The sequence below is a fragment of the Schistocerca americana genome, chromosome 2, assembly GCF_021461395.2.
Source record: "Schistocerca americana isolate TAMUIC-IGC-003095 chromosome 2, iqSchAmer2.1, whole genome shotgun sequence".
Classification (NCBI taxonomy): Eukaryota; Metazoa; Arthropoda; class Insecta; order Orthoptera; family Acrididae; genus Schistocerca; species Schistocerca americana.
Window position 1 is genome coordinate 948266901 of NC_060120.1, and position 23033 is coordinate 948289933.

At 41.8% G+C, this 23033-nt stretch overlaps 1 protein-coding gene across 1 annotated transcript in view; it reads left to right on the forward strand.

Annotated features, from left to right (window-relative positions):
• LOC124594566 (AF4/FMR2 family member lilli-like) overlaps positions 1-23033 on the forward strand; it is a 167521-nt gene that overhangs the window by 109430 nt on the left and 35058 nt on the right. The gene's annotated exons all lie outside the window — the stretch shown is intronic.

Here is a 23033-nt window from a genome sequence, read left to right on the forward strand (position 1 = left end):
TCTGCCACTGGGCACTAGAAAAATTACGGGACGATGACAGATTTCTGGCACGCGTTCTATTTAGCGACGAAGCGTCATTCACCAACAGTGGTAACGTAAACCGGCATAATATGCACTATTGGGCAACGGAAAATCCACGATGACTGCGACAAGTGGAACATCAGTGACTTCGGTGAGTTAATGTATGGTGCGGCATTATGGGAGGAAGGATAATTGGCCCCCATTTTATCATTGGCAATCTAAGTGGTGCAATGTATGTAGATATCCTACGTAATGTTCTACCGATGTTACTACAAGATATTTCACTGCATGACAGAATAGCTATGTACTTCCAACATGATGGATGTCCGCCACGTAGTTCGCGTGCGATTGAAACGGTATTGAATAGTACATTTCATGACAGGTAGATTGGACGTATTTCTGTGGGGAACGTTGAAGGATAGTTGCTATCGTGATCAACCGACAACACCTGACAACATGCGTCAGCGCATTGTCAATGCATGTGCAAACATTACAAAAGGCAAACTACTCGCTGTTGAGAGGAATGTCGTTACACGTATTGCCAAATGCATTGAGGTTGACGGACATCATGTTGAGCATTTACTGCATTAATGTGGCATTTACAGGTAATCACGCTTTAACAGCATGCGTTCTCACAAATGATAAGTTCACAAAGGTACATGTATCACATTGGAACAACCAAAATAAAATGTTCAAACGTGCATAGGTTCTGTATGTTAATTTTAAAAAACCTACCTGTTACCAACTGTTCGCCTAAAATTGTGAGCCATATGTTTGTGACTATTACAACGCCATCTATCACAAAGTGAAAAAGTGGTCCAACTAAAAAATTCATTTCTTTATGTACTACACGAATATGTAATAAAAAATGGGGGTTCCTATTTTTTAAAAAAAAAACGCAGTTGATATCCGTTTGACCTATGGCAGCGCCATCTAGCGTGCCAACCATAGCGCCATCTGGTTTCCCGCTTCAAGCTAGACGACTTTCGTTCTTTGTAGGTTTTTCGTTTGACGCTTATTTCGTGAGATATTTGGCCCGGTCACGATCAATGGACCACCCTGTGCAGTGGTTGGTGGTGCCATGTTGAGGGATAGTCCTTCTGAATGTAACCAGAACGCTTAAATCGAAGAGCTTTGAAACCGTCATTTTACGTGGATACTTTTTGCCTATTAGTAAAAGCACCTCAGCTTTGGGAAGTGGAATATAAAAAAAATCATAATTGTGGGAAATTTTCCATAGGCTATTCTGGCAGAGCAATTTCCACCCATCTGAAGAAAAACCATACAAGTTAGAGACTTAGAGAAGTAGGCTCTATTTTTGCAGATCGTCAGGTTAAAGAAAATCACAGTACCGATGTGTAGCCGGCCGGTGTGGCCGAGCGGTTCTAGGCGCTTCAGTCTGGAACCGCGCGACTGCTACGGTCGCATGTTCGAATCCTGCCTCGGGCATGGATTTGTGTGATGTCCTTAGATTAGTTAGGTTTTAGTACTTTTAAGTTCTAAGGGACTGATGACCACAGATATTAAGTCCCATAGTGCTCAGAACCATTTGAACCAAGGTGCAATATGAAGTCTTACATAACACTGACAATTGGAGCGAGATGAATTACCTCGAAATAATGGAAATTAGTAAACGTAACGCCCCCATTACCAAGTTTAGTACTGAATGATTAGACACTTACTCGCCACGCGTAACTGCTGACACTGCTAATAATGCCACCCAGGCCAGTTTGTAAACTACACATCCTAGTCGTATGTCCAATTCTTCCTATATTTCAGTTGCTATATTTTCACGTGGCCTCTTACAGTTTTATGCTGTGTTATTAAGGTCGTTTCATTTATTTGTATATTCTGACATTTAATATTTTACCGGTTTGTAATAGTGGATCAACTGAGGACAAGATTATCTTGTTCTGTCACGCCCTTGGAATATGTAACTTTATTTTTCTTCTCGAAACTATTATTGCAATTTGTCAATTAGTTTATTATTCAGTGTGTAGCATATTTTATCCACGCTAAATAGTTTTACGCTGCATTGTGCTCAATGTTGTTGTTGTGGTCTTCAGTCCTGAGACTGGTTTTATGCAGCTCTCCATGCTACTCTATCCTGTGCAAGCTTCTTCAACTCCCGGTACCTACTGCAACCTACATCCTTCTGAATCTGCTTAGTGTATTCATCTCTTGGTCTCCCTCTACGATTTTTACCCTCCACGCTGCCCTCCAATACTAAATTGGTGATCCCTTGATGACTCAGAACATGTCCTACCAACCGATCCCTTCTTCTGGTCAAGTTGTGCCACAAAATTCTCTTCTCCCCAATCCTATTCAATACTTCCTCATTAGTTATGTGATCTACCCATCTAATCTTCAGCATTCTTCTGTAGCACCACATTTCGAAAGCTTCTATTCTCTTCTTGTCTAAACTATTTATCGTCCATGTTTCACTTCCATACATGGCTACACTCCATACAAATACTTTCAGAAATGACTTCCTGACACTTAAATCAATACTCGATGTTAACAAATTTCTCTTCTTCAGAAACGCTTTCCTTCCCATTGCCAGTCTACATTTTATATCCTCTCTACTTCGACCATCATCAGTTATTTTGCTCCCCAAATAGCAAAACTCCTTTACTACTTTAAGTGTCTCATTTCCTAATCTAATTCCCTCAGCATCACCCGACTTAATTCGACTACATTCCATTATCCTCGTTTTGCTTTTGTTGATGTTCATCTTATATCCTCCTTTCAAGACACCGTCCATTCCATTCAACTGCTCTTCCAAGTCCTTTGCTGTCTCTGACAGAATTTCAATGTCATCGGCGAACTTCAAAGTTTTTATTTCTTCTCCATGGATTTTAATACCTAATCCAAATTTTTCTATTGTTTCCTTTACTGCTTGCTCAATATACAGATTGAACAACATCAGGGAGAGGCTACAACCCTGTCTTACTCCCTTCCCAACCACTGCTACCCTTTCATGTCCCTCGACTCTTATAACTGCCATCTGGTTTCTGTACAAATTGTAAATAGCATTTCGCTCCCTGTATTTTACCCCTGCCACCTTTAGAATTTGAAAGAGAGTATTCAGTCAACACTGTCAAAAGCTTTCTCTAAGTCTACAAATGCTAGAAATGTAGGTTTGCCTTTCCTTAATCTTTCTACTAAGATAAGTCGTAAGGTCAGTATTGCCTCACGTGTTCCAGTGTTTCTACGGAATCCAAACTGATCTTCCCCGAGGTTGGCTTCTACTGGTTTTTCCATTCGTCTGTAACGAATTCGTGTTAGTATTTTGCAGCTGTGACATATTAAACTGATAGTTCGGTAATTTTCACATCTGTCAACACCTGCTTTCTTTGGGATTGGAATTATTATATTCTTCTTGAAGTCTGAGGGTATTTCGCCTGTTTCATACATCTTGCTCACCAGTTTTGTCAGGACTGGCTCTCCCAAGACCGTCAGTAGTTCCAATGGAATGTTGTCTACTCCGGGGGCCTTGTTTCGACTCAGGTCTTTCAGTGCTCTGTCAAACTCTTCACGCAGTATCGTATCTCCCATTTCATCTTCATCTACATCCTCTTCCATTTCCATAATATTGTCCTCAAGTACATCGCCCTTGTATAGACCCTCTATATACTCCTTCCACCTTTCTGCTTTCCCTTCTTTGTTTAGAACTGGGTTTCCATCTGAGCTCTTGATATTCATACAAGTGCTTCTCTTATCTCCAAAGGTCTCTTTAATTTTCCTGTAGGCGGTGTCTATCTTACCCCTAGTGAGATAAGCCTCTACATCCTTACATTTGTCCTCTAGCCACCCCTGCTTAGCCATTTTGCACTTCCTGTCGATCTCATTTTTGAGACGTTTGTATTCCTTTTTGCCTGTTTCACTTACCGCATTTTTATATTTTCTCCTTTCATCAATTAAATTCAATATTTCTTCTGTTACCCAAGGATTTCTACTAGCCCTCGTCTTTTTACCTACTTGATCCTCTGCTGCCTTCACTACTTCATCCCTCAGAGCTATCCATTCTTCTTCTACTGTATTTCTTTCCCCCATTCCTGTCAATTGTTCCCTTATGCTCTCCCTGAAACTCTGTAAAACCTCTGGTTCTTTCAGTTTATCCAGGTCCCGTCTCCTTAAATTCCCACCTTTTTGCAGTTTCTTCAGTTTTAATCTACAGGTCATAACCAATAGATTGTGGTCAGAGTCCACATCTGCCCCTGGAAATGACTTACAATTTAAAACTTGGTTCCTAAATCTCTGTCTTACCATTATACAATCTATCTGATACCTTTTAGTATCTCCGGGGTTCTTCCATGTATACAACCTTCTTTTATGATTTTTAAACCAAGTGTTAGCTATGATTTTGTTGTGCTCTGTGCAAAATTCTACCAGGCGGCTTCCTCTTTCATTTCTTAGCCCCAATCCATATTCACCTACTACGTTTCCTTCTCTTCCTTTTCCTACACTCGAATTCCAGTCACCAATGACTATTAAATTTTCGTCTCCCTTCACTATCTGAATAATTTCTTTTATTTCATCATACATTTCTTCAATTTCTTCGTCATTTGCAGAGCTAGTTGGTATATAAACTTGTACTACTGTAGTAGGTGTGGGCTTCGTATCTATCTTGGCCACAATAATTCGTTCACTCTGCTGTTTGTAGTAGCTTACCCGCATTCCTATTTTCCTATTCATTATTAAACCTACTCCTGCTTTACCCCTATTTGATTTTGTGTTTATAACCCTGTAGTCACCTGACCAGAAGTCTTGTTCCTCCTGCCACCGAACTTCACTAATTCCCGCTATATCTAACTTTAACCTATCCATTTCCCTTTTTAAAGTTTCTAACCTACCTGCCCGATTAAGGGATCTGACATTCCACGCTCCGATCCGTAGAACGCCAGTTTTCTTTCTCCTGATAACGACATCCTCTTGAGTAGTCCCCGCCCGGAGATCCGAATGGGGGACTATTTTACCTCCGGAATATTTTACCCAAGAGGACGCCATCATCATGTAATCATACAGTAAAGCTGCATGCCCTCGGGAAAAATTACGGCTGTAGTTTCCCCTTGCTTTCAGCCGTTCGCAGTACCAGCACAGCAAGGCCGTTTTGGTTATTGTTACAAGGCCAGATCAGTCAATCATCCAGACTATTGCCCTTGCAACTACTGAAAAGGCTGCTGCCCCTCTTCAGGAACCACACGTTTGTCTGGCCTCTCAACAGATACCCCTCCGTTGTGGTTGCACCTACGGTACGGCTATCTGTATCGCTGAGGCACGCAAGCCTCCCCACCAACGGCAAGGTCCATGGTTCATGGGGGGATTGTGCTCAGAATCAAACATTAACAACTGAAACTTTGAAAACCAACTAAGATACTCTTTAGATACATCTAGTTTAAAAACTTTTACTCCATTAAAATTGGTGATGACATAAGAGCCGAAAACCAATTTGCGAAAAATAAATGTTGCAGAATACTACATCAGTGTCGTGTACTTATTCATTAGTAACAATATGTGAAGTTCTGACTCGATGTAACTGATCAAAATCAATGTCTAGCAAGTTAGTTCACCGGCACGGTCCACAACACAGAATTACTTTGTCTACTTGGCTCAACTCTTCACAAAGAGAATCCAAAACTCGCAGTAAAATTTTGAAAGTACTTTTGCAATACGTCGCTGCGTAGCAGTAACTCTCTGCTGATCAAAGAATCGACCGACGCGGAGTCGACGTAGCTTCACTGCAGACTAACTCTTGTGCTCAAATTCTTCCGCCTTATATATGGAACTAAGGAAGACACGGATTTAACATTCCGTCGACAGCACGGTCATTAGAGGTGGAATATACAGAGTGACCCAGAAGTCCTTTAACATTTGAAAGTGCACTAATTTATGCAATAGAGGTAAAAACCGACACACACGCCTGAAATGACACGTCGTTTCATTGAAACGAAAAATGAGTTCAAAAAGTGGCTAACAGTTGCCGCTGGACAGCAACACTTCAGTACACCGCATGTAAGTCGTGTATAAAATGAGCTGTAGTGAGAGAGGGAGTCGATCATCCCTAGTCTGGATGATGAACACCGGAAGGTACGACTTTATTGCACGATAGCGCTCCACCTCATACTGCTACACGTGTGAAAGATCGCTTGCGTAAATCTTTTGGTGAGGAACTGACGATTGTTAGCTGAACGGCCACGTCCGTCATGCTTGGCCTGCCAGGTCCCCAGACCTCAATCCTTGTGATTATTGGTTGTGCGGTTACCTGAAGACGCAACTCTCCTGCGATCGTGCGACCTCATTAGGGATGCTAAAAGACAAAATCCGACAGCAGTTTCTCACCACACCTTCCGATATGCTATACGGTGCTGTTCGCAACACTGTCGCTCGACTTGATGAATGACGGCCGACGTGTTGGGCATTTGTTATAAAGAACATCGTATTTGTTAAAATTCAATTGTTAGCCTAGGTATTGCTTTACTATCGTATGAAGTGCCATTTGTTGGCCATTTTCTGCATATTTTTTCGTTTCACTAACATTCGATGTAATTTCAAGCACGGGTGTCAATTTTTATGTCTCTACCTACATTATTTCGTGAAGTATTCAATTTTCAAATGTCAATAGACTTTTGAGTCACCCTATTTAATGGGAGCGAATCGTTGATTTTTACTCTTGCATAGACCTCCTAACAATCGTCAGACGTTCGATTGATGGGGCTTTCAAACTCTTTCAGTTACCAAATTGTGGCATCTACTAAGTCCCTGAATTTTTCCTTAAAAGGAAATCAGTTGCTTTACCTCTGCGAAGCGTATGTTTCTGTATATAAAAGCGAACCCAAGACATTTTTATAATTAACAATTTTTTTTATTACTTACAGGAGATCCTTTAAAAATTCCTACACCCAGCGTTATGGAACGACCTCAAACGTGACACAGGGTCCTTATCTGAACTGCTTTACACGATGTAATTAATAATTTCGACTCCCAACCAAAATTGATACAAGATCACCTCCAGTGATACTATCAAAATCGGGAATTACAACTCTTGTTACAAAACGGCGCCAACCACACGAATATAAATTTGTATCTGGACCTCATACCAAATTTAGTGTTTGTAACTTTTAATCCAGAGCCGATCTCAATTTAAATGAAGTAACACGCTAATAACTCTTGAGCTATGGCTAAAACATCACTTCGGTTCTTGCGGTATTTAGACATCCTGCACACAACGCTGCAATCTAGACAGATCATCTGGCAACACAATTTAGACAATCGAAAAACATTTTAACAACACTGGCCTCGCTAATAACAGCTTGCTGCTCGTCTATGGCGGCCGGATGGTCCGTACTAATGACTAAATAGACATCGTAGCCCCACAACTACAAAGAGATTCATAGACGTCCCGTTTCTTTTTACGTGAAATTTTACTTACCGCTAACGAAACTGACAGAGCGAAGTACTTAACACTAATGCTGTAATGGTTCGTAAGGTACTGCCACACATTCAGTTTCCAACTTTAATCCGTTGTCTAAGAGGCGTTAAGATTGAATCTATCATTTTACATTGCTTTTAGTGACGACAGAATCTCAGAACAATGGCTCTGAGCACTATGGGACTAAACATCGGAGGTCATCAGTCCCCTAGAACTTAGAACTACTTAAACCTAACTAACCTAAGGACATCACACACATCCATGCCCGAGACAGGATTCGAACCTGCGAACGTAGTGGTCGCGCGGTTCCAGACTGAAACGCATATAACCGGTTGGCCACACCGGCCGGCCAGAATTTCCGATATTTTAAGCAATAGCCAATACCTTTAAACTTCCGATTCTTTAAAGAATCGTACTCCCGTATATAAAATAGCATCAAACGTCTGATATAAGTTAATATGTTAAATAATATTTGAGTTTAAGCAGGTAAGCGAGAAAAAAAATTAGAAAACGTTCGAAATTATGTTTAAAGTTGGAAGTTTTTAAGTGCTCCTGTTCACAAATAATGGATGAATATGGCCTGGGTAATCTGCACGCTCTGAGTTATGTTGTCGCAGTTTCTGACTCTAATGCTTGTCTTATTGTGTTAAACATCTAGCGTAAGATTGTAGCATTTAATCATTAGATTATAATAGCATTTTGAATTTTTTTAGTTCGGTCAATGCCGGCCGGAATGGCCGAGCGGCTCTAGGCGTTACAGTCTGGAACCGCGAGACCGCTACGGTCGCAGGTTCGAATCCTCCCTCGGGCATGGATGTGTGTGATGTCCTTAGGTTTAAGTAGTTCTAAGTTCTAGGGGACTGATGACCTCAGGAGTTAAGTCCCATAGTGCTCAGACCCATTTGAACCATTTTTGAATTCGGTCAATAATTATATGAAATATTGAAAATAAAATTTCAGTTGCCTGTGGAAGCCGTCAGACAGACAACCTGCAACTGGGATTGTGAAACACGAACGATGACCCGGGTTAGTTGGTTCCCAATATAGAAAGGTTAAATAAGAAATCTAAACGTTCACAGACATAATTCGCTGAATACAGTCAAATGCGATATTCTTGGTTAATTTATTTTCAATTTTTTGGAAAGCTGTCTGAAGCCTTTTAAGTTCCAACAAAAACCTGTAGACACGGAAATCGCTTGTTCCGTATACAGGATGTAAGTGCAGGTACCTTAATATGTATTCACATCATTGTGTTGATTGTTTTTTTCTCTGTGTCAAATAGTCTTCCCATAAACACGTCACATAATTTACTATGTGATGTTTGCTGCACAATCGTAACTGCACCACTAAATGGACTACTGTTGTAGTACAGACTGACCGTTTTGCATCCGCGCGTCCGTACTTCAACACCTGGCCTGCTCCACAGAGGAAATAAAGTATTAATGGCTTGTTCACATATACCTGGGAATACAAAGTAACCTAAAAAACATACTACTCAGAATGATTATCAGTCCGCAAACGAAGCGGGTACTGATGCTGTTGAGTCCACTGCTCTCTGTCACCAATAAAAATATCTGCTTTTATACCTGTTACACCTCTTATAAAAAACTGTGTCCTTGAAGAACTGGAGTAAGAATGAGGGAGGTTGCACAAGATGTGTTGAATAAATTTATTAGCTTTTGTGCTTAACAACAGCGATAAAATCCTTCACTTCCCTGCACTGCAAGAAAAAATGAGCTGCTTGTGAATAATTTCAGACTATCAGAATTCATGAAGTTATAAAAAGGCCGTGCAAAATCCTTGAAGACAAATTTTGGAAAACTTAAGAACGTCAATAAATTACAATATCCCTTTATGGTAATACAGAAAAATGGCTGTGATGGAGAGACCGACGAACTCGGATCAAGAAATTTCAAACTGGCCTGTGACTACAGATTTATTCAACAAGGAAGTCATATTATTATTCCGAGACTAGCTGTAACACTGCAACACTGCAATGAAGCAACAATGTTTACGTGGGGTCGAACGTATAGAAAATGAAGCATATGTGTCATTTTGTGAAAAAAAATCTTTTTTATGTTTTATTTGATTAATCGTTTCGATCATTTGTGAAAATCGTCAAATCTATCATTTTTAGCCAACGAAAAATACATATTTTTACACCGTTTTACTAACACAGACAGATCGAGACGTGATAATAATTAACGAAGTGTTGTTATGAAATAACACACACAAAAAAGTATTACGATTGAAGAAATACCATTTCTACAATTCCAAACACTGGATCGCTGTTTCCGTCATTATAACCGTATCACACTTCATCAAGAGCGTCTAGATCTGCCCAAAAAAGGATGAAATACAAGAAAAAATTTGTACCCTCAAAACACTATGGTCAATAGAGAAACTGAAGTAAGACTTGCATAACAAAACTGAGACACATATTGTAATAACGAGGAAAGGAATCTCCTTTTTTATAATCTACCTGCACGAACGAGAGCTTCCATGAGAGGCTCCTTGAAGCATCGCTTAAAAGAAAAAATGGCGGTCCGAAGTTATTAGAAATCGTCTTGACGAGATTAATATTAAAGACCAACGAACATTGAAGGGAGATACAGTTAGAGCAAAGATTCTAGAATCCCAGTTCGAGAGGAAATGAGCAAAGGAAACAGGAGTAATTTAGTCTCAGAGTCGGAAGCAAGCTATTTTGATATAATTAAAGAAACATGGTTAACCTGGATTCCAATCAACAATAGGTTTCCACGTGGAATATAGATGAGTCCAAGTGCAAAAAGGAAGACACCTCTGCACAATATAAAAACTCGTATATCGTCGCTTAAAAGCTAGGATTTGCGTTCGTAAACGCAGATTAGCTGGAGCACGTGTATATACAAAACACTTCGGTTGAATGAATTTGACTAATGCGCAGTCTCCTTCATCGCAGACATTTACTTGCAATTTGAACACTTGCCGAGCGAACGTACTTCATCGTATCTGAAGCGAAGTTTTATTCCCGGAAAGAGGGCTTTGGAAGTTGCTGGTGGCAACGTATCCAGTCCGGGCGTGCTGGCGTTTTAATTACGACGGAAATAATTAGAAGGGGGCAACGACCCCCAGAGCCATCTTGCGAAATTTAAATAAAAAAACGCGCCGCTGCGCTACGCGGCAGTGAAACCTGCGAAATATTACGTGGAGCACCACGGCATTTAACGCGTAACAATGTGTCCAGGAATGTAGCGAGCGGAATTGAAACTGTCTCGTGAAATATTTTACATTTTTTTCGCACCCACAAGAGGCGCATCTGGACCAGTTTCTGCCTTCACTTGTTCTAGGCACGATAGACAGTTGCATCTTACAGTGAGTATTTCAAAATTATCGAAATACGTAAATGAAAAAAAAAAATTACTGTCGTCAAGGTATACTTCACTTAATACTGTTCTTGAAACTTGATGAATATGCTTTCACAGAATAACTAGCTTCTATGTTTAAACGTCTGCTAATCCAGGTGTATTAGCTTTTCTGTTACCGTCTGCCGTGTATCAAACAAACCTGTCATCAATTGCGCCACCCTTCTCTGTTGTGTTGTTGTTGTGGTCTTCAAGACGGGTTTGATGCAGCTCTCCATGCTACTCTATCTTGTGCAACCCTCTTCAGCTCCGAATGAATACTGCATCGTATAGCCTTCTGAATCTGCTTACTCCCGCTACAATTTTTACCCCTCACACTTGTCTTCAGTACTTAACTGGTGATCCCTTTTGTCTCAGAATCAACCGATTCCTTCTTTTAGTCGCGTTGTGCTACAAAGTCTTGCCTTCTCAATTCTACTCAGCACCTCGTCATTAGTTGTATGATCTTCCCAATGTTCTTCTGTAGCACCGCGAAAGCTTCTATTCTCTTCCTGTCTAAACCGTTTATCGCCATATTTCACATCCACACATGGCTAAACTCCAGACAAATACCTTCAGAAAAGACTTCCAAACACTTAAGTCTGTATTCAACGTTAGTTAATTTCTCTTCTTCAGCGACGCTTTTCTTCCCTTGTTGCCAGTCAACATTTTATATCCTTTCTACTTCGGCCATCATCACTTTTTCTACCCTCATAGCAAAACTCATCTACTAAAAAATGGTTCAAATGGCTCTGAGCACTATGGGACTTACATCTTAGGTCATCAGTCCCCTAGAACTTAGAACTACTTAAACCTAACTAACCTAAGGACATCACACACATCCATGCCCGAGGCAGGATTCGAACCTGCGACCGTAGCAGTCCCGCGGTTCCGGACTGCAGCGCCTAGAACCGCACGGCCACCGCGGCCGGCTCATCTACTACTTTAAGTGTCTCGTTTCTTAATGTGATTAACTTAGCGTCACCTGATTTAATTATCATTGAAGTTCATCTTATATGCTCCTTTCAAGACACTGTACATTCCGTTCAGCTGCTCTTACAAGTCCTTTGCTGTCTCTGACAAAATTACAATTTCATCGGCAAACCTCAAAGTTTTCATTTATTTTCCCTGAACTTTAATTCCTATTCCTGTTTTTTTGTTTTGTTTCCTTTACCGCTTCCTCAGTGTACAGACTGAATAACAAGGGGGATAGGTTAGAACGCTGTCTCACGCCCTCCTCAACCATTGCTTCCTTTTCATGCCCCTCAACCCTTATAAAGGCCGTTTGGTTTCTGTACAAGTTGTAAATAGCCTTTCGCTCCCTGTATTTTACTCCTCCTGCCTTTAGAATTCCAAAGAGAGTATTCCAGTCAACGTTGTCAAACTCTTCCTCTAAGTCTACAAATGCAATAAACATAGGTTTGTCTTACCTCATGCTATCTTCTAAGATAAATCGTAGGGTCAGTATAGACTCGCGTGTTCCAACATTTATCCGGAATCCAAACTGATCTTCCCTGAGGTCAGCTTCCACCAGTTTCTCTATTCTTCTGTGAGGAATTCTTATTAGTATTTTGCAGCCATGAATTATGAAACTGATTGTTCGGTAATTTTCACACGTGTCACTAGCTGCTTTCTCTAAAATTGGAAGTATTACATACTCCTTGGAGTATGATGGTACTTCACTTGTCTCACAAATCTTGCACCCCAGACAGAAGTGTTCCGTCATGACTGGCTCATCCAAGGCTATCAGTAGTTTTGACAGAATGTCGTCTACTCCACGGTCTTGTTTCGACTTAGGTCTTTCAGTGCTCTGTCAAATTCTTCTCGCAGTATCATATCTCCTATCTCATCTTCTTTTATGTACTCTTCCATTTCTACAATACTGCCTTCTGGTTCATCTCTCTTGTATAGCCCCTCTATATACCCGTTCCAACTTCCAGCTTTCTCTTCTTTGCTTAGTTTTCCATCTGCGCTCTTCATATTCATACAGCTGCTTCTCTTTTTTCCAAAACTCTCTTTTATTTTCCTGCAGGTGTAGCTATTTTTCCGCTAGTGAAATATGCTTCTAAATCCTTACATTTGTCCTCCATCTATTCCGGCTATGCCGTTTTGCACTTCCTGTCAGTATCATTTGTTAGACGTTTGTATTCCCTTTCACCTCCTTCATTCGCTGCATTTTTATATATTTTTCTTTTCATTAGTTAAATTCAATATCTCCTGTGTTATCCAAGGATTTCTACTAGGCCATGTCTTTTTCCTATCTGATCCTCTGTTGCCTTCACTGTTTCATCTCTTAAAGCTACCCATTTGTCTTCCACTTTATTCCTTTCCGCTGTTATTGTCAACCTTTCCTAGTGCTTCCTCTTCCCAACAACCTCTGTTTCTTTCCATTTATCAATGTCACATTTCCTTAATTCCTACATATTTGGAATTTCTCCAGTTTTAATCTACAGTGCACACCAAATAATTGTGGTCGGAGTCCTCATCTGGCCATGGAAATGTCTTACATTTTAAAATTCGAAATTTCTATCTTAGCTTTATATAATCAGTTTGAAACCTTCTGGTGTCGCCGGTTCGTTAACGTAGACAGCCTTCTTTAATGATTCTTAAACCAAGTGTTAGCGATGATTAAATTACTCTCTGTGCAAAATTCTATCAGGCAGCTTCCTCAGTCATCCCTTTCCCCCAATCCATATTCACCTGTTATTTCTCTTTCTATTCCTTTTCCTAATATCGAGTTCTAAACCCCCATCACAATTAAATTTTCGTTCCCCTTAACTGTCTGGATAATTTCATTTCTATCATCAAATATTTCCTCTATTTCTTCGTCATCTGCGGAGCTAGGTGGCATATAAACTTGTACTACTGTAGCAACTGTATGCTTCGTGTCACTCTTGACTACTATAATTTGTTCACTATGCTGTTCATAATTGCTCACCCGCATTCCTATTTTCTTATTCGTTATTAAATTCACTCCTCCATTATCCCTATGTGAATTTGTATTTATGATCCTGTATTCACCTGACCAGAAGTACTATTCCTTCTCGCGCCGAACTTCACTAATTCCCTCTACATGTAACCTTAACCTATCCATTTTTTTTAATTTCTAACCTACCTGCGTCATTAAGGCATCTAACTTTCTACACTCCTATCCGTAAAACGCCAATGTTGTTTCTTCTGATAACGACATCCCACCCAGAGATCCGAATGGAGAATTATTTTACCTCAGGAAAATTTTACCCAAGACGATGTCATCATCATTTGACCATACAGTAGAACTGCACGCCCTCGGGATAAAAATGGCTCTAAGCACTATGGGACTTAACATCTGAGGTCATCAGTCCCCTAGACGTAGAACTATTTAAACCTAACTAACCTAAGGACATCACACACATCCATGCCCGAGGCAGGATTCGAACGTGCGACCGTAGCAGAAGTGCGGTTTCGGACTGAAGCGCCTAGAACCTCTCGGCCACAGCCGCTGGCTCCCCCTCGGGATAAATTACGGCTGTAGTTTTCCCTTGCTTTCAGCGGTTTCCAATAACCACCACAGCAAGGCTATTTTGGCCGATGTTACAAGGACAGATCAGTCAGTTGTGCAGATTGTTGCCCCTGCAACTACTGAAACGGCTACTGTCCCTCTTCACAAACCATATGTTTGTCTGGCGTCTCAACAGATGCCGCTCCGTTGTGGTTGCATCTACTGTACACGCTGAGGCACACAAGCGACCGCACTGATGGCACGGCCTATGGTTCTAGGGGAATGGATCCTTTTCTGTGTACTTTTTCAACATCCTCTGTCAGTCCTGTTTGGTATGGATTCCACGCATTTGAGCAATTTTCTAAGATGGGATGCATGAGAGTTTTATAGGTGAATTCATCTGTTCACTGACATATGTAGTCTTGGATCTGTCCTGGAGGCGTGCTCAGGTAGCCGAAGTTGTTAAAGTGAACGCTCGTGATAAGCGGGAAATCCGGTTCGAGTCCCGGTCCGGCACAAATTTTAATATGTCTCTCACTAAGGAACAAATGTCTACCCCTTGCTTTACCTTCGCCTATGATTCTGAAAAAAGTAGGGATAAGCTATAGGGCGAGACGGGTCATATACAATCTGTACAACAACCAAGAGGGAATAATAAGAGTGGGCGATCAAGAACGAAGTGCTCGTATTAAGAAGGGTGTAAGACAAGGCTGTAGCCTTTCGCCCCTACTCTTCAATCTGTACATCGAGGAAGCAATGACAGAAATAAAAGAAAGGTTCAGGAGTGGAATTAAAATACGAGGTGAAAGGATATCAATGATAAGATTCGCTGATGACATTGCTATCCTGAGTGAAGGTGAAGAAGAATTAAATGATCTGCTGAACGGAATGAACAGTCTAATGACTACACAGTATGGTTTGAGAGTAAATCGGAGAAAGACGAAGGTAATGAGAAGTAGTAGAAATGAGAACAGCGAGAAACTTAACATCAGGATTAATGGTCACGAAGTCAATGAAGTTAAGGAATTCTGCTACCTAGGCAGTAAAATAACCAATGACGGACGGAGCAAGGAGGACATCAAAAGCAGACTCGCTATGGCAAAAAAGGCATTTCTGGCCAAGAGAAGTCTACTAATATCAAATACCGGCCTTAATTTGAGGAAGAAATTTCTGAGGATGTACGTCTGGAGTACAGCATTGTATGGTAGTGAAACGTGGACTGTGGGAAAACCGGAACAGAAGAGAATCGAAGCATTTGAGATGTGGTGCTACAGACGAATGTTGAAAATTAGGTGGACTGATAAGGTAAGGAATGAGGAGGTTCTACGCAGAATCGGAAAGGAAAGGAATATGTGGAAAACACTGATAAGGAGAAGGGACAGGATGATAGGACATCTGCTAAGACATGAGGAAATGACTTCCATGGTACTAGAGGGAGCTGTAGAGGGCAAAAACTGTAGAGGAAGACAGAGATTGGAATACGGCAAGCAAATAATTGAGGACGCAGGTTGCAAGTGCTACTCTCAGATGAAGAGGTTAGCACAGGAAAGGAATTCGTGGCGGGCCGCATCAAACCAGTCAGTAGACTGATGACAAAAAAAATGATTATGTGATCATTCCCTTCTTCTTCACCATTCTTCCTTTGTCCCATTCGACTACGCGATCACTTTTTTTTTATATGTGTTGGAGGAATGTCAGTGGCTGAGGGTGGTAGGAGGATAGCCCCCCCCCCCCCCCTCCTTCGTTACGGAATTCGTGTACTGCGTCTAGAGGAAAGCACATGTTCAAGCATGAGACGTTTTCTAAACGGTTGCTCAGCGCGTATCTGTCGCGGGACATGAAATGTAGCATTGCGTTTACTTAGTTGGAGGTCGGAAACTCATTGATGGTTACAATGTCTGTGTTCATACAGTGTTCGTATTTTTCCAATACAATGTTCTTCAGACACGCATACGTGGATGTCCGAAGGAACAGACACTATCACTGACGAATACAGCCGTGGTAAACATACAAGACACAGACACTGTATAAACACAGATATTGTAACGCTCAATAATGTATCCATGCCTCGACGGCCTAAAATGACGATATAATATTTGTATCCCCGTGCGGGCATCACGAACTGCGCGAGCATAAGGGTTGTGGCTGTGTGACATATGGAGGGTTGGATCTGTCCTGGAGGCGTGCTCAGGTAGCCGAAGTTGTTAAAGTGAACGCTAGTCATAAGCGGGAAATCTGGTTCGAGTCCCGGTCCGGCACAAATTTTAATGTGTCTCTCACAGTTAACGTCAACGCAGAATGCGGATCTGTTTCGTAATGCGAGAAAAAGCCGGCAAACAACATCCAGGCTGGCCAGCATACCGACACTCGTATTCAATACGCCGGGCGGATTCGAACCGGTGACAGCACGGCTTCACGAATCCCCGAAGGCCGGCCGTTGTGGTCGAGCGGTTCTAGGCGCTTCAGTCCGGAACCGCGCTGGTGCTACGCTCGCAGGTTTGGATCCTGCCTCTGGCATGGATGTGTGTGATGACCTTAGGTTAGTTAGGTTTAAGTAGTTCTAAGTCTAGGGGACTGATGACCTCAGATGTTGAGTCCCATAGTGCTCGGAGCCATTTGAACCATTTTTTTTTAATAGTAGTTTTGTTGCCACTCCCCCCCCCCCCTCTCCGCCCCCTCCCTCCCCCACCCAGTGATTTTAGAAATTCTGATGGAACGATCCTACTTCCGCCAACATAAATCTCGCGTGAAGACCACGAGGATAAGATACGAGAAAGAAGGGCTGACACGGATATGGGCAATCGTTTTTCGCTAGCTGTATTTGCGAATGGAACAGGAAAGGAGTAATAAAGAATGTAATATACGCCGTAGTACCGTACGCACTGCTCATGCTTTAGTAACACAAGACAGAGACGATATAATTACTGTGTACATAGGCTCCCTAGACTCAAACTTACTGTATCGTCGCTGGTTTGCACGTGGTACTTCTTTGCAGCACAACTACGTTAATGACAGACTATACTTTCGGATTCTTCCAAGTCCTTTGCTGTCTCTGACAGAATTACAGTGTCATCGGCGAACCTCAAAGTTTTTATTTCTTCTCCATGGATTTTAATACCTACTCCGAACTTTTCTTTTGTTTCCTTTACTGCTTGCTCAATATACAGATTGAATAACATCGGAGACAGGCTACAACCCTGTCTCACTCCCTTCCCAAACACTGCTACCTTTTCATACCCCTCGACTATTATAACTGCCATCTGCTTTCTGTACAAATTGTAAATAGCCTTTCGCTCCCTGTATTTTACCCCTGCCACCTTCAGAATTTGAAAGAGAGTATTCCAATCAACATTGCCAAAAGCTTTCTCTAAGTCTACAAATGCTAGAAACGTAGGTTTGTCTTTCCTTAATCTTTCTTCTAACCTCACTAAAAAAGCATAAAGACTGTGGTGTCACCGCCAGACACCACACTTGCTAGGTGGTAGCTTTTCAATCGGCCGCGATCCGCTAGTATACGACGGACCCGCGTGTCGCCACTATCAGTGATTGCAGACCAAGCGCCGCCACGAGGCAGGTCTAGAGAGACGTCCTGGCACTCGCCCCAGTTGTACAGCCGACGTTCATAGCAATGGTTCACTGACAAATACGCTCTCATTTGCTGAGACGATGGTTAGCATAGCCTTCAGCTACATTTGCTACGACCTAGCAAGGCGCCGTATTCAATTGATATTGAGATTCTATTAATGTATCATCACGAGCGATGTTCTACAAATGTGGATTAAAGTTAAGTATTCCAGAAGCTACGTACTTTTCTTTATAGCATTCCTTACGTATCCTGTTTCAGACCGCACGCCAGCCTGCGTGAGTTTAAGGGCGTGCCTTTCGGCTTCCTCTCATTGTGTCTAGGCTGTCTTGTCTAGACACAACAAAGACAAGTCATCAAATTAATTATACCTGTTAACAAATCTTAGAAACCTTACAAAAGGGATACATCTGTTTACATACATTCTGGGGTTACTCAACAATTGCCAATTATCAGTCAACTCATCTACACTAACGCACTGGCAAAACGAAAGTCATAAATATTTAACATATTTACCTTGCCTGCGAAAAGACTTCAGCTCCAACATTTGTATTTCCAATAATACTTATACTCGTAATTCCTACATTGTAACCTCACACTTAGTGGCTTCACAGAGCACACCACAAAAACAGCCTGCTCCGTCCTCTTTCGCTCACAAACAGCTACCCACAGCTGTGCTCCAAGCACTCTCTCACTCCAGCACTACAATCTCAGACCAGAAACAGTATCTTTGGCTCTGCGGTCGTGCACAGCCAGCAATTCGCTTTATAGAGCCCATCAGAGATATACATCGTTTATAATATAATAGTTTCATTTCAGAATGAGATTTTCACTCTGCAGCGGAGTGTGCGCTGATATGAAACTTCCTGGCAGATTAAAACTGTGTGCTCGACCGAGACGCGAACTCGGGATCTTTGCCTCTCGCGGGCAAGGTAGGAGATGAGATACTGGCAGAAGTAAAGCTGTGAGTACCGGGCGTGAGTCGTGCTTCGGTAGCTCAGATGATAGAGCACTTGCCCGCGAGAGGCAAAGGTCCCGAGTTCGAGTCTCGGTCGGGCACACAGTTTTAATCTGCCAGGAAGTTTCAGTTTCATTTTAGTTTACATTAGTATCATTACAATATTCGGGTGCCACATATAAGTGTACCCCACCAGACTCCTTTCAATACTAGCAAACCATTGCGTCCTTTTCTTTGATCTCTCTGTCGTTTTAAGGAGCCTTTGCCGTGACCGTAAATGGCTATGTTAACACAATTATTTGCACAGAATATTGTAAAACATGCAACTGTCAGTTTTGCTAATGGTGGAAAGATTGTGCTATACAACTGACCTCTGGCGTAAGGATTTTCTGTGTTCGGTATCTGTCTGTTGAGTCTGTGCAGCAGGAGAAAGAACAAACAGAACATGCGCTGTGAAAATAAAGTGATCCGCTAGGGTTGTAGTTTTCTGTTGGTCTCGCGGGAGCAACTCCAGTGAACGCACCGATTTAATAACTGCAAGCCACTTCGCTAACCGGAAAGAGATAAATCGGAAAGTACTGTTGTGTGGGTAATTCACGAACTATACCGTCTATCATATTCAGTTTTGAGTGTGCGATCAGCCAAAACCCTATAAAAAGAAATTTAAAGAAACAAAGCTCCGCTAATGGTGTACGCCGACATGTACATCCCTGTTTTTCATTACGAACTATCTGCAAGCTATTTCTAGTAAATGGATTCACATTCGGTTATTAAGGGGCGAAATAAAATTTCTCACATTCACGGAAATTACGAAATGATGGAAATGTTGTTTTATATCGATGGTGTCGCGATCAAACGAGTGCTTGCTGCAGTCGATGAAATACAACACACCAAAACACTTCGTGTACATTGTTTCAGAATTTACAAGTGAAATAAAAGGAAACACGTTTCTGTGTGACGAAAGGCTGTCCTGTGCAGCAATTCTCCGCTGTAGGTCCTTGGAAGATGTACCTCAGAAGGCATCAACTGCGTCACCTCTAACAGTTGCACAAAATTCAGAATGAAAATATCACTAAACAGTAGGTCAGACTTACACACGGCCAACCGGTTCAACTCATATTTAGCAGGTCTCATATGTACAACCTGAAATGAAGGATTCTAAAATATTTTGGCTCAATACTCCAGTGTTTTTGAGAAACGCAATCGTAAAGTTCATGACATGCAATCTACTCGGAATTGGCAGGATCCATTCCTATAAATCGAGGAAAGAAACTTTTACGACTGCTGCTTTTGCTCCTATAACATATACGCTGTCCATTAAAAGCGTCGCTGGTGCAGAGATGTTTGGCTGGGGAGCAAAGCGCTTGCGTTCTATTTTCAAATACATTCCGAAGTATTTTTATTTGTATGCTTTCCGTATTGAAATTGGTAGGAACAGGATAATTAACAAGATAAGTAAATCATTGATGATATGACAAGTACCATCTGTGTAGTTGTTCGAGGAATAGTGAGGACATGTAACAGAGTGAGTAAAAGAGCCATTATAAACCATTCAGGATTAAAATTTTAATTATGTTGTAGAATAATAGCCGCTGCCAGTCACAATAAAAGGTGATTTTATTTAAAATACCACCGGTTTCGGTCTTTTGCCCATCTTCTGATGCCGGCCGGAGTGGCCGTGCGGTTCTAGGCGCTACAGTCTGGAACCGAGCGACCGCTACGGTCGCGGGTTCGAATCCTGCCTCGGGCATGGATGTGTGTGATGTCCTTAGGTTAGTTAGGTTTAATTAGCTCTAAGTTCTAGGCGACTGAGGACCTGAGAAGTTAAGTCGCATAGTGCTCAGAGCCATTTGAACAACCTTCTGATGGTTTACATTTCTTTACGCGTTTACATACTGAGTGTTGAAGGTAACTGATTAAATAAAAAATAAATAATGTGATGAAGACTAAAGTGACACAGCTGAAACAACTGCAAGTAGCTAAGCGACGTGTGGTGAAAAATATTATAGAACTTACATGGTTCCCACTTTTTTTTTTTTACAATTTTCCACTCTGCGATATATTTCACGTGAAATGGCACCTTCGACGAACAGCTGAAAGGTGTCGCCATGGCAGTCATATTAGTCCAGTACTGGCAAATTTCTTCATGGAGCATTTTGAAGCAAAGGTGCTGGTCTTGTCGCCTTGTAAACCTAAGCTCTGGTCAGATACGTCAATGATACCTTCGTTTTGTCAAATTATGGGGGGAACAGCCCCATGTCAACATAAAATTTACCATGAAGATAGAAAAGGAGAAACGGCTATCCTTTCTAGGTGTGCTGGTCACGAGGGATGGTGAAAACCTGGGACACAGTATGTATTGAAAACCGACACACACGGACCGATACCTGCGCAAGCTGTGAAGTCACTACCCGAACCGGAAAAGAGGGCACGATTAACACGCCAGACAAATACACTACTGGCCATTAAAATTGCTATACCACGAAGATGACGTGCTACAGACGCGAAATTTAACCGACAGGAAGAAGATTCTGTGATGAGCAAATGATTACCATTTCAGAACATTCAGACAAGGTTGACGCCGGCGGCGACACCTACAACGTGCTGACATGAGGAAAGTTTCCAACCCATTTCTCATACACAAACAGCAGTTGACCGGCGTTGCCTGGTGAAACGTTGTTCAAATTGGTTCAAATGGCTCTGAGCACTATGGGACTTAACATGTGTGGTCATCAGTCCCACTAGAACTTAGAGCTACTTAAAGCTAACTAACCTCGGGACATCACACACATCCATGCCCGAGGCGGGATTCGAACCTGCGACCGTAGCAGTTGCACGGCTCCGGACTGAGCGGCTAGAACCGCGAGACCACCGCGGCCGGCTGAAACGTTGTTGTAATGCCCCGTGTAAGAAGGATAAATGCGTACCATCACGTTTCCGACTTTGATAAAGGTCTGATTGTAGCCCATCGGGATTGCGGTTTACCGTATCGCGACATTGCTGCTCGCGTTGGTCGAAATCCAATGATTGTTAGCAGAATATGGAATCGGTGAGTTCCGGAGGATAATACGGAACGCCGTGCTGGATCCCAACGGCCTCGTATCACTAGCAGTCGAGATAACAGGCATCTTATCCGCATGGCTGTAACGGATCGTGCAGCCACGTCTCGATCTTTGAGTAAACAGATGGGGACGTTTGCAAGACAACAACCATCTGCACGAACAGTTCGACGACATTTGCAACAGCATAGACTATCAGCTCAGAGACCATGGCTGCGGTTACCCTTAACGCTGCATCACAGACAGGAGTACCTGCGATGATATACGACGAACCTGCCCAGTCAGTCACAATACGCCAGTCACTACTCTTGATGAACTGTGGTATCATGTTGAAGCTGCATGGGCAGCTGTACCTGTACACGCCGTCCAAGCTCTGTTTGACTCAATGCCCAGGCGTATTGAGGCCGTTATTACGGCCAGAGGTGGTTGTTCTGGGTACTGATTTCTCAGGATCTATGCACCCAAATTGCGTGAAAATGTAATCACATGTCAATTCTAGTATATTTGTCCAATGAATACCCGTTTGTCATCTGCATTTCTTCTTGGTGTAGCAATTTAAATGGCCTGCAGTGTAGCATAGACCAAATAGCTGATCTGCTGCCTGTGTTTACATAATATGCCTTTATCTTCTTGTAACCCTTGAAAGCACGAAAATTAACGCGAAACCCAGAGTTCTTGAACCTCAGCTTTTACTCATTGGGCCTGACTATTGGTAATGCACAAATAGCACTGTGATCTCCTATTACAACGTGATTTTTGAGCAGAGTTACAAAAAATTCTAATCAGTAAGAGAATATTGGTGATTTTGTAGTATTTCGAGAAAAGCAGCGAAGGGGAACGAACTTCCTTTTGTTTCCCTGTGTAATTTAATACTTGAATTCTGTGTATCTTGAAACTGACACAATTTTTTTTTTCAATTTTTGTTCGATTTCTCCATTTATTACAGGAAATAACACGAAAGACCGAAAGCCAGTTATTTCAGAAAAAGGTTATTTTGAGCGGTTTTAAACAGTCAGGTTAAACTGGCGTGGACGAAAACGATATAAACGAAAATCGATTGTTTCACAATAACCGCCATCCCTAAGTCTTACTACGCGTGCAATTCAATGTGTCGAT